The 9401-nt window shown below is 40.6% G+C and overlaps 1 non-coding gene across 1 annotated transcript; it reads right to left on the bottom strand.

Moving 5' to 3' along the window:
• Positions 1-3443: 3443 nt before the first annotated feature.
• LOC120069403 (small nucleolar RNA R71) lies at positions 3444-3550 on the bottom strand. The gene has a single exon (XR_005479524.1). It is a non-coding gene; the product is annotated as a small nucleolar RNA R71 (small nucleolar RNA).
• Between the last annotated feature and the right edge of the window lie 5851 nt (positions 3551-9401).

Consider the following 9401-nt stretch of genomic DNA (forward strand, 5'->3'; position numbering starts at 1 on the left):
ACACTTACTGAGAGGAAAATGAGGTATATGATACTTCACTTTAACCTCTACACGTTTCTCCCTAAAAGTTCACATCGTGAATCTACCCTCGACCTCGAGGCACCATGGGTATCCCCCTACGGGTGGTATTTGGATAGGTCAATACCAAGGTGAATGTAGAGAGTGTTTATAGTAAGTGGGAGCAGGACCTGTGACAACATATCCCTCGGTCTCTCTCATTAGGTAGGATAAAGTTTCATGCATCGCCTCGAGGAATCGTAGGTGTCCCTTTAAAGGATGGAAGTTTTGCATGATGCTTTATTTGATCTCCAGAAATGGATAGGGTTGCTTTAGTCTCTTGTTCTAATCGGCTTTTCCCTAAGGTTTGCTCTTTAGGGCAGGACTCTAGAATCTAAAATGAGGGGTTACACTTACACAGAATTGTTAAGAATGTTAACAAATTCTAGACCGAACAATGGTGACTACTAGTTATAGTTACAAGGAGTTCTTTCTATTTAATGGTTGAGAATGTCTCATTTCAGTGAAGGGGCACTTGATCACCCTATAGTGACTTTTGTCCTACCTCATTGAAGCATCATTGCAAAATAAATGTCACTTAGGGTACACTAGACTATTTTGCTAAAACTTGATTGGTTTTCTGATAGTGGTTTAATGCAAATAGACTTAATTAAGTTTGTTCTATTTCAGTAATTTAAAATGGCTACTGCTACTCCAAATTTACTTGCCACCGACAAATTAACTGGCGAAAATTATGCTAGTTGGAAAAACAACATAAACATGACTTTAATCATCGATGACTTACGTTTCATCCTGATGGAGGAGTGTCTTCTATTCCACCTTCTACTGCTGCTGGAAATGTTCGAGAAGCATATGAGCGATGGACAAGGGCAAAAAAAAAAAGGCTCGAGCATATATCTTGGCAAGCCTTAACAAAGTCTTGGCCAAGAAGCATGAGCCCATGGTCACTGCATGTGAGATCATGGAGTCCCTGAGGGGAATGTTCGGACAACCGTCCGCACAGCTTAGGCACGAAGCTCTCAAGTACATCTTCAATTCACGTATGCACGAGGGGTCATCTATTCGGGAACACGTTCTCAATATGGTAATTGGTAGAAGTATAAGTTATTACAGCACAAGTAAGTAAAACAATGAGAGAATGCGATGGTAAAATAGGCAATATCATGTCTGAAAGCGCTAAACTGAAAGGAATTGCGATCGCGAGTTCTCTTCGCATAAAAGCAGTTAATCTACCTATTTTGTGTAGAAACAATGTGATGACGCATATGAAATTGCGTTCCAAAGGCACAATACGACAACACCCTTGAAGTTGCGATCGCAAGACATGCAACCGCGAGAAGTTTCTCAAATGGTGATCGCATAAAAACCTCGCATCAAGGCAGCAGCATAATAAATCGTGATGGGACGTAAAGCTGATAACGGTCGATTCTGAATTTAGTTAACAATCCGTTAAAAGCCATACTATTGCAAATACATTGAACTTTCGGTGACTTTTAAACGGCGCAACAGAATAGGGAAATTAATGCCGCCCATCATTGCAATCATTGTAAGAAAAGTTGCTTCATCTTGAAATCTATAAATACCGAACACCACCAGAGAGAAAGGGAGTTAGTTAATTAGTCTGTTCACGCATATACTTATATATATACATAGAGGACGAAGAGAGAGCAAGGAGATGAGGCAAAGCCGAGAGAGATCATTCCCAGGGCGAGAGACTACCGGAAAGCAATACAAAGGGGAAAGGTCCAACCCTTGCGTGTGCAAGAATCCACTACAAGAACAAAGTTGAAGTGATAAATAGCAGTGTAAAAGGCCAGGGGAAGCAAGACATTGCTTACTGGGCTTGTTATCTCTCAATTCTATTTGTTATTTTGTATTCAATACTTTATTTGCAAAAAATGGAAACTTCATTTCACTATATGTTCAATCTCTCCATACCACGCATGAGTAGCTAAATTTATGAATGGGTTGAGAAGTACTTAGCTAGCATGACTTAAGATTTACATTTTATGCGATCATCTTATCTTATGTATGCATCATTCACCTTTGGACGTACTTGAGAAAGTAGTCTAAAGATAGAATCTAGGCTTGAGAGAGTTAGATTAGATCACATAAGCAAGAGTAGAAACTTAGACATAAGTTCTATCTGCTATTTACACATCACATGCGCCTTAGAAATAGGATTGGTGGTATGCGGTCACTTTGTCTTCTTTGGCATTTGGACATACTTGAGAGAGTAGTCTAAAGATAGAATCTAGGGTTGAGAGAGTCAGACTAGATTGCATAAGCAAGAATAGGAACTTAGAAATAAGTTCTATCGACATTTTTTGCATATGCATCGCATGCGTCCTAGAAATAGGAATTATGGCATTCTGCATTGAGAAATGTAGTATTGATATTTGTGTGTTGCATGATTGCATAACTTGTGCACAATCTTAAGAAATGTTAGCTAAACCCCTTCTCAACCCGTCCATCACATACTTATTGTAACTTTACGCTTTCATCAACTCTGTGTTAAACTCCGTCGCATAGGAAAAATCTCAATCAAAACACTATCCACTTCATTTGTTTTTACTATCGCAATAGAATCAAAGTGTTTGTCGCGTATCTTCTTAGTAGTCCTTGTGTTCGACCCTGGACATACCAGGAAACCTAAGAATGTCTATACTTAGGCCTTGTTAGGAAAACTTGCATAATCACAGCATAACACACATCACCGCAACTCACATCACATCGCATCACAATTTCACGCATCAAGTTTTTGGCGCCGTTGCTGGGGACTACGGTATATATTGCGCTAACAGCAAACCATTTTGATTTTCTTTGCAACTTTCGACCTCTGTGCATTTCCATTCCTTTGGTAAGGGAAGAAGCAAGTGTCGCATGAGCGAAGGACACGCTCCTGAGCCCAATTACGACCCAGAGATCTAAAGAACATTTCGCAAAAGATAGAGAAACAGTCATCGACAACAAGGAAAAACTCACAGAATGGCTGAACAACCGAAAGAACGAGCCGCAAATGTAAACAACATAATGGAAAATCCTATCCTACTGGCGAATGACCGCAATAGACCCATCCGTGACTATGCGTCACCAAACTTGTATGATTTCTCCCCAGGAATCATGAGGCCAGTATTGGATTGATCAGGTTTTGAGATGAAGCCGGTAATGTTACAAATGATCCAGACAGCAGAACATTTTGGTGGACGGTGAGGTAAAGATCTGCATGCCCATCTCCGAAGCTTCATTGAAATTTGTAACACTTTTGTGTTCCCTAATATCTCCGCTGATGTTTGACTCACGATATTTCCATTTTCGCTAAAGCAAGAAAATGGACATACTCCCTCGAACCAGGAGAGTTAACTTCATGGGAACAGGTCGTGGAGAAGTTTATGAAGAAGTATTTCCCTCCTATAGAGAATGCCAGAAGAAGGAAGTTAATCACCAATTTTGAACAAGAAGAAGAAGAATCGCTCAGTGACGCATGGGCGAGGTTCAATAGATTAGTGCGCGACTGCCCGCACAATCGATTGCCAGACTGCCTTCAAATGGAGATTTTCTATCAAGGATTGAATCCTGCAATGCAGACAGCTGCCAATGCGGCATTAGCATGCAATCTGCTGGACAAGACTTATGATGAGGCAAAGAACATTCTTGATTGCATATCTAAAAACCATGAAGATTGGCAAGAAAGCGATCAACAAGTAAAACCCAGAAAAGGTAACGCAAATAATGGTGCCATCTCATCTTTGCAAAATCAAATGAATGCGATGATAAATTTGTTACAAGGCATCACAATAAACAATCCCGAAGTGCAAAGAGGGCAAGTCAACGCGATAGAACAGACAAGCACCAGCTGTTCTACATATGGAGAATCGCATTCGGTTGAAGAGTGTCCACGAAATCTGCAGTCAATCTACTTTGTCAAGAACAACCCTTTTTCAAACACATACAACCTAGGGTGGAGAAACCGCCCTAATGCTTGGAAAAATAACCAACAACAAGGCTACCAACCTATGGTACAAAAAGAACGATCACACGGATTTTTCCAAAGAACTAACGGTCAACAGCAACAATAAGCCAGCAGCTCTCAAGCACCGCCATCATCCTCTCTGAAGAACCTATTAAAACAGTACATCGAAAAGAATGAGACAGTTCTCTAGAACCAGGTGACTTCCATCCGCAACCTAGAAATCCAAATAGGACAGATTGCGGGAGAGCTAAAGAATAGCCCGCAGGGGATGCTACCGAGCTCAACTGAGCTCCCACGCAACCCAGGGAACACAGGGAAAGAACACTGCCAAGCAATCACCCAGTGAAGTGGAAAGACGATAGCGGAAGATAGGAAGGAACCTAGTATGACTGATTTAAATGCGATGGAATCGAAGAAACCGTTGTTGCAAAATGAGTCAGAAGAGCCTAAGATAATGGAACCTGAAGTTGCAACCACCTCTAAGCCTCTAGACCATGGAACAGTGAAAGTACAGCTACCCTCATTCCCTTAAAGGCTGAAAAGGAAGCAAAATGATGAAGGTCAGTATCATCGCTTCCTAGAAATATTAAAACAACTGCACATCAATATTCCATTTACAGAAGCGATAGAGCAGATGCCGAAATATTCCAAGTTTTTGAAGGAAATGGTGTCAAAGAAAAGAAGCACAGGAAAATTCGCTATGGTTGCATTAACACAAAAATCAAACACTATAATCCCACCGAAGATGCGCGACCCAGGCAGCTTTATGATACCCTGCTCAATAGGAGGGATCTACATCGGTCAAGCATTATGCAATCTTAGGGCAAGTATAAATTTAATGCCCCTTTCAATCTTCAAACAATTGAATGTAGGATAGCTGACACCCACGACGGTGACTCTCCAGCTTGCAGACAGGTCCCTGGTACACCCTAAAGGAAAGTTCAAGGATGTCTTGGTCACAATCGACAAATTCATTCTACCTGTAGACTTCATCATTCTAGATAATGAGGGGGACAAAGATGTGCCAATCATATTGGGACAACCATTCTTGTCTAGAGGTCGTGCTCAAATAGATGTGCACAAAGGAGAGATCACGATGAGCATCAATGTAAAGAAGCTCAGGTTTAACATCATCAAGGCGATGAAGTTTCCAGATGATGAAGGCCTATCAGATTCTGACGATGAACACACTTGTGATGAAGATTTGGAGTCCGAAGAAGAAAATAAAGAAGGAGAGGATGCGACAGCATCCTTAGAAACCTGCCATGTAATAACAGAGACAGTGAACAATGAAGAAAAGTTGAATTTGAATGAAGAGAGAAAAACACAGAAACCTTCCTTAGAGCAACCACCTATCCTAGAGCTGAAAACTCTACCAAATCATTATGTATGTTTTCCTTGGCCAGAATGAAACCTTGATAGTAATAATATCCTCTGCGTTACCGAAAGAAGAAGAAAATGCGCTGCTTAGTATTCTAAAGAAGTATATTAAAGCAATCGGATGGACGCTAGCAGATATTAGAGGTATTAGCCTGACATACTACATGCACAAAATTCTGCTCGAAGAAAACTAGAAAGGCTCGATAGAACCTTAATGCAGACTCAACCCTGCGATGAAAGAGGTTGTTAAAAAATAGATCATTAAATGGTTAGATGTCGGCATCATATATCCTATCGCCGATAGCACGTAGGTTAGCCTCGTGCAATGCATTCACAAGAAGGGCGGAATGATAGTAGTCCCGAATACAAACAACGAGTTAATCCCCATGAGAACCGACACTGGCTGGCGGATTTGATGGACTACTGGAAGCTCAATGCGGTGACTAGGAAAGATCATTTCCCTTTACCTTTCATTGATCAAATGCTTGATCGGCTAGCAGGGAATGACTATTTCTGTTTTCTTGATGGGTATGTGGGCTATAACCAGATTATGATCGCACCAGAAGACCAAGAAAAGACCACATTCACCTGTCCATATGGAACGTTCTCTTTTTGCCGCATGCCATTTGGATTATGAAATGCGCAGAGCACATTTCAGAGGTACATGATGGCAATCTTCTCCGAGTATCTCGAAGAATCAGTGGAAATCTTTATGGACGATTTCTCAGTTTATGGGCAGATATATGAAGCCTGTCTGAAAAACTTGGAGAGGATACTAAAAAGATGCGAAGAGACCAATCTCGTGTTGAATTGGGAGAAATGCCATTTCATGGTTAAATAAGGAATTGTGCTCGGGCACAAGGTTTCAAAGGAGGGGCTAGAGGTGGATAAAGCAAAAATTGAGGCCATTGAAAAACTTCCACCTCCAGCATATGTGAAGGCTTTAAGGAGTTTCTTAGGACATGTGGGGTTCTACAGACGATTTGTGAAAGACTTCTATAAAATATTTCAACCATTGAATGTATTGCTAAAAGATGATAGATCTTTTGACTTTGATCTATAATGCCTCACCACATTTAAAGCATTGAAGGACGCATTGACTACAATGCCTATTTTCATCGCACCCGATTGGACAAAGCCATTCGAATTGATGTGCGATGGCAGCGGTTATGCGATGGGGGCAGTTTTAGCACAGAAGGAAAAGACAATGTCACACCCCATCACATATATGAGTAGAACATTGAACTCCACCCAAGCGAACTACACCACCACAAAGAAGGAGCTTCTAGCGGTGATCTTTGCAATTGAAAAATTCAAACCTTACTTATTGGGATCCAAAGTTATAGTTCACACTGACCACTCGACAATAAGATATTTAATGACCAAAAAAGATGCGAAGCCGAGGCTAATCCGATGGGTTCTTCTACTCCAAGAATTTAATATGGAGATAATCGACCGCAAGGGAACGAAGAACCAGGTCGCTAATCATTTATCGAGATTAGAGAATCCTGAAGTGGATCGCATTCAATCAGAGGTGAACGCATGCTTCCCAAACGAACAGTTGCTTAAAATTGAAGAACTACCCTGGTTTGCAGATATTGTTAATTTTTTGGTCTGCAAACAATTTTCAGAAAATTACACATCCCACCAAAAGAAGCGGCTCATTCATGAGTGTAAATCCTACTACTAGGACGAGCCAAATCTTTACAGAATGGGACCATACCAGATCTTGAGACTCTGCATGCCAAAGACTGTTTTTCAGCGCATACTTTTTCAATGTCATGACTCAATGCACAGCAGCAAAAGTTTTGCAAAGCAGATATTACTGGCCAACTCTGTTTAAGGACGCATGAGACTATTCTATGAAATGCGATAAGTGGCAACACACTAGAAACATTTCAAAGAAAAATGCGATGCCGATGAACATCATATTGGAATTGGAACATTTCGACGTCTGGGGCATAGATTTCATGAGACCATTTCCACCATCAAATGGTCATAAATACATTCTATTGGCCTTCAAATATGTTTCCAAGTGGATTGAAGCGATGTCATGCATCGCAAACGATGCGGCAACAGTCTCCAAATTCTTACAGAGAAACATCACTCGTTTGGGCACCCCACGTGCCATAATAAGGGATGAAAGAACCCACTTTGTCAATCGTATCATTAACAAACTGCTGCTCAAATACAATGTCCATCATAAGATCGCCACCGCATATAACCCCCAGACAAACAGACAAGCTGAGGTTACTAATAGAGAAATCAAGCTGATTTTAGAAAAGGTGGTGAATCCCTCACGAAAGGACTGGGCCATAAAGCTTGATGATGCCTTGTGGGCATATAGGACTGCCTATAAAACACCCATAGGCATGTCCCCGTATGCTTTGGTGTTTGGGAAGGCATGTCATCTGCCGTCGGAATTAGAGCATAAGGTATTGTGGGTAGTGAAGAAGCTTAACTTTGATCTAAAGGCTGCAGGGGAGGAGAGAAAACTGCAGTTACTCGAGGTGGACGTATGGAGGCTGCAGATGTATGAAAATGCCAAAATCTACAAAGAATGTACAAAGCGTTGGCATGACAAGTGACTGTGTGAAAAGAATCTCCAGGTAGGTCAGAAGGTCTTACTGTTCAATTCTAGGCTACGACTCTTTCCGGGAAAATTGAAATCGTGTTGGTCTGGACCATTCATAATTAAAGAAGTATTCCCGCATGGAGCGATAGAATTAACAAACGAAGATGGGACCAACGCATTTAAGGTAAATGGACAAAGAGTCAAGATGTATCATGGAGGAGATTTCCAACACGAGAAAACCTCCATGGACCTAAGGAAGCCAGAATGATGAAGAAACGTGTAGTCCATGTGTTGATAAGCAACACACTCATTAGGAACAAATCTCTTTTTTTAGTATCCTTTTGATATTTTTCTTTCATGAATCTATCTTATTTTTTGCATAACCATTACTCTTTAGAATTACCAACTCTTTCTTTCATACTTTTTATCCTCTTCATATTTAGCACTAATCGTAGTAAACGATTGCGATAACCTTAAACATGCGACCGGTTCGATCAGCCCATCGCAATCAAGGAATCAGCACACTGCAAGAAAGGATGCGATCAAAGATGATGCGGGCAACAGAGCAAATTTGGGGGTTGTGTCTTTCCTTGACTCATTTTATTTCAATTTTGCACTTCAACATTTCATTTTAATATTGCTAAATTCTACTATCGCATCCTCTTTAGTTTGACTGAATCTTGAATTTTTGATTACTTTATTTGGTCGCCGCATTCACCCTGTACCAATTATGACTTCAATGATGAAATTCATGCCTTTATTTCTTACCGCATGTACTAGAGTCAAATTAATTTCAGGACAATCAATCCATGAAACATTTCTAAAATTTAGCGGTCTACCAGCTTTATTTCAAAACTATTTTTATGAAATTTTCTAAGTCCATCGAATGAGTTATTTCGTCTCTTAGCAATGAGGACATTGTTGTGTGTAAATTTGGGGGTGCTAGTAATGTTATTTTCAACCTTGTTGCTTTTAGAAATTCCATTTCACTATAAAAAAATTATAATGTTGAGATTGGATCCTGCTCGTAGTTGGATGTCTACATGACACCCGTGGGGGCAAGCAAAAATGAAGGTAGAAATCGTGATCAACGCATAAACCATGTGATCGCAACTCCGCTGCCAAATAAAGAGATTGGCATGAGTTTTGAGTGAGAAAGAGCACCTTGCTCATAGTTGGATGTCCGCATGACACCTGTGGGGGCAAGCCAAAACGAAGGCTGGGCACTTGGATCAGCGCAAGGTCACAAAATGAATATCTGAATCTTGCAAGGGTCAAAATCACTTGAACACCCCGGTTGGAGAAAGTTTGAAATAAAGCATGCGATATCCTGGAAACGAGTAAAGATTTTTTTTGAAGGGTAAGCTTGCGGTCTCTAAAGATTAGAAATATTTTAAGAAGAGATTGGGATAAGTACGAAGGCAATGGTTCATGAAATTTGAATAAGGCACCTTG

Source organism: Benincasa hispida, chromosome 12 (genome assembly GCF_027475165.1).
Source record: "Benincasa hispida cultivar pf3 chromosome 12, pf3_genome.v1.1, whole genome shotgun sequence".
NCBI lineage: Eukaryota > Viridiplantae > Streptophyta > Magnoliopsida > Cucurbitales > Cucurbitaceae > Benincasa > Benincasa hispida.